The following is a 3,434-nucleotide window of genomic DNA, read 5'->3' as shown; positions in this document are numbered from 1 at the left end:
ATATTTCTTCCACCTCTAGGGTACTGCTAGAATCGAAGAATTGACAGGATCCCCCAGCAGGGTTCGGCTGTCTGTCAGCCACTTTAGATTCACAGGTTCATTTGTAGTTACAACTAACTACTAAATTAAACTCAATGGAGGGAGGCAGCAGAGAGCACTCTAACTGCTGACATGCACTTCCACCATATAAACCTTTATATTTAGGAATAAATAACTGTTAAAGAGCTTTCCACTGTGGTTACCGCTATGTGCCAGAGGGTTAAAGGTGAACTGCACATTGCTATGTCTTTTACCTTGTGCTGCTTTTAAACTTTCAACAAAGAATACATTTTCATCAAACTAAATATTTGGTCTAATCCAAAGCACTATAAGCAGTTCATCCATTCAACTCAATGTGATTTCTTCAAAAATTGCAACCCCCTAAACACCCCATTAGAGCAAGTGATGCACCTAACCTGGCCAAAAAACCTCAGAATAAAATGTTCCATTCAAACAACCAATCAGCTTCTACATGTCCTTTAATGGAAAAATCTGCGTCATGACTTCACCAAATAAAACCCGTGACACTGTAACTTATATCCAGATCAACATCACTCATGGATGAAATACAGATAATTCTCGTTGCTCTCTGTGGTAATTTTAAGATTCATCAACATGTAAATAACAATGACCATGTCCTATAGAAAAATAAAACTATAATCTCAGTTTAAATCTCCTTTTGCGTCTGAGCTTTAACTCTGAGACAATTTTCATGTGCATTTTTTAATGTTTTTTTTCTGTTTCAGGACTTATTCCCTGGATTCATTGTTCCACTTCTGTTCCAACGCTGGAGACAATTCTACGACCTGGAGACAATGTCACCCTCTACTGTGACTGCAAAGTGTCAACTGGAGTATATATCGCTTGGTTTAGGAACTGTTCTCATGAATACCAACCTACTCTTGTTTTAAAGACACACAAGTCCATTAATGACAGGCAAAAAAATCTTCATTTTCAGTTTTTCAAGAATGAGTCATCCAACTCATATGACCTGATGATCATAAACGTCACAAATTCTGATGAAGGACTTTATTACTGTGGAACTGTAGAGACAAAGGTGGTAAAAGACAAAAACAAAAATGTCTTCACTGAAGAAATTTACATCTATGGCAACATCACCACAAGGATCACATTATGTAAGTACTTTTTTCTAATAATATGATGGTATGATAGCAGGGCTTCTGGAAATATAAGTAGTTTAGAAACATTTGAACAAATGCTTCTTACAATAATGTTCAACTGCATTGAATGTAGGTACAATGTCAAGCTTTTACTAAGTGAATTTTTAATTGTAAAGGTAATATTCTAAGAAATATTAAAAAATCCTAGAAAAATCTGACAGAATAATGTGCTATATGCATTTATGAATTTAAGCATATCTGGGGTTAAAGGTAAACTCAAATTTAACTAGTTGCTAAACAAACGACTCATCATTCTGAATGATTATTATGATTAATAAAAAGCCGCAAACTGTCAGCATTTGTTGGTAGAGATCAGCTATTACAGCTATTAACAACCATGGTCTCCGCAGGTGAATAAAACAGTCCTCAACTCTTTGTGTTGGACCTGTATTCTCAGAACTACTATTTTAGTCATTATTGTTTGATGCTGATTATATAATCAAAACCTTTTCTTTAAGTTTGCTTTTTTAGCAGTTGATATCCAAGCATTTTAAAGAAAAAAATGCAAAAAAATTATTCACCGATGTATAAAATGTTGATAAATTAGACGCTATTTCAATCTTTACAAAGTATTTAACTCTTTTTAGATACAAATATTTCCAGAACAGTGGAGGACTGTGGAGCGTGCTGGAAGCTACTGTTCTCTGTTTGTCCGGCTGTTTCTGTTCTCTCAGCTCTCTTCTCCTCACTTTTGGTTTACGTTCTTTGCCAAAAGCCAGGTAATTACAGTTTTCATGACCTCATAAAAAATTGTGTTCTTTTTTCTCCAATTTTGTTATGCAAGACATTTTCTTTGTTGTATATGTGCAGAAAAAACTCAAGCTGAGAAAAAGAGATGTGACTCGTCAATAAGACAAACAGATCAAACACAGGTAACAAACCAAAGACCATTTAACCATTTTTCTTTTAGAAAAAAAAATCTCTCTGCTGGTGAAAAATACAAGGTGATGATTCTGAATATTAAATCCTAGGATGAAAACATGTGTTATGCTGCCTTGGAAATCCATCAGCCATCACAGAGGACAAAAAGGAAAAGGACGATTCAGAATTCAGATTTCAGCACATACTCTGCAATCAAGACAATCCAGGTGGAGGAGATTCAGATTTAACTAGGAGGTTAAAACACAAAAAGTGAGGAGCCCGTATTGTATTATTTTGTTGTATGTTCTTCCTTTAAAAAGAGAAACATTTGCTATTCCAAATCCATTGTTTTCAGACAGTTTTTGGTTGCATTTTTTTTTTTTTTTTTTGCATTTTTTGGGTGGGATTTAAATCTGTCTTTGTTATAATGAGGCCCTTTTCACTCATGCACTGACTTTTCCAGACACAGCTGCAGTGGCTGCATGTCTGAAAGCAAATTTGTGCGACAGTCATTCTGTGTTCTATGGACCTTTATGTTAATTTGAAGTAATAATAAAGTAATGTTTTCTGTTTTCTTGATTTGGGGCATAAACATGTTTGCATCTTCTTAGAAATATAACTAAAATTCAACTTTAGTTTGGTAGATTTTTTAATATTTAAACATTCCAATATTCTGAGACAATTTTCTTTTGCAAAATGTATTATTGATTAAAAAAAGTTTGTTTTACATTTTCAACAACCTATAAAATACAAATTTTCATTATATGTGCAATAAATCCAAAACTAAACTGCTATTTCAAACTTTAGCTTAACTGAATTTGTGCTAAACATTTCACCTCATGTTTAAAAATGTTACTTTAGGCTTTGCTGATAGCTGTAATATTTTTATATTTTAGACTCAGTGGAGTTAGAACACACATCATGTTTAGTCCTTGAAGTCATCATTTAGGTGGGTCATTAAAAAAGGGCAGGATTTTCGAGCTGTTCTTAGGTGTGAGTTTTATTGGGACTAAATTTTATAATCCTAACTGAGAGATGGTGTGGTAAAAAATATTTTAACATGTGACAGCTCGTTAGATAGGAATCATCAAAGCTACGTTTTCGATTTGTGCAACCCAATTTTTGGATCGGGGTGTGTCCAGCTCTCTTTTTGACAACATAACCTGTCTCACTTTGACATCACAATTCAGCCAAATTATTGCAACCACATGTTGTCATGATTGGAGATAGTTTTCGACCCACATGCAGGATAACCACAAAAAATACAGTTTTAAAGGAAGATAAGTAAGGTTTATTAATGAAGTGTATTTAACAGATAAAGTCGCAAAGCCCTGTCCACGACAATAACATTTA

General features: G+C 34.0%; 1 long non-coding RNA gene across 1 annotated transcript; it reads left to right on the top strand.

Moving 5' to 3' along the window:
- Nucleotides 1-832: 832 nt before the first annotated feature.
- LOC110367492 lies at nt 833-2,652 on the top strand. Its single transcript, XR_004931028.1, has 4 exons — nt 833-1,175; nt 1,808-1,939; nt 2,031-2,092; nt 2,192-2,652. It is a non-coding gene; the product is annotated as an uncharacterized LOC110367492 (long non-coding RNA).
- The last annotated feature ends 782 nt before the right edge of the window (nt 2,653-3,434 follow it).

The sequence above is a fragment of the Fundulus heteroclitus genome, chromosome 5 (assembly GCF_011125445.2).
Source record: "Fundulus heteroclitus isolate FHET01 chromosome 5, MU-UCD_Fhet_4.1, whole genome shotgun sequence".
NCBI classification, from domain to species: domain Eukaryota; kingdom Metazoa; phylum Chordata; class Actinopteri; order Cyprinodontiformes; family Fundulidae; genus Fundulus; species Fundulus heteroclitus.
This window is presented reverse-complemented; position numbering and strand designations above follow the sequence as displayed.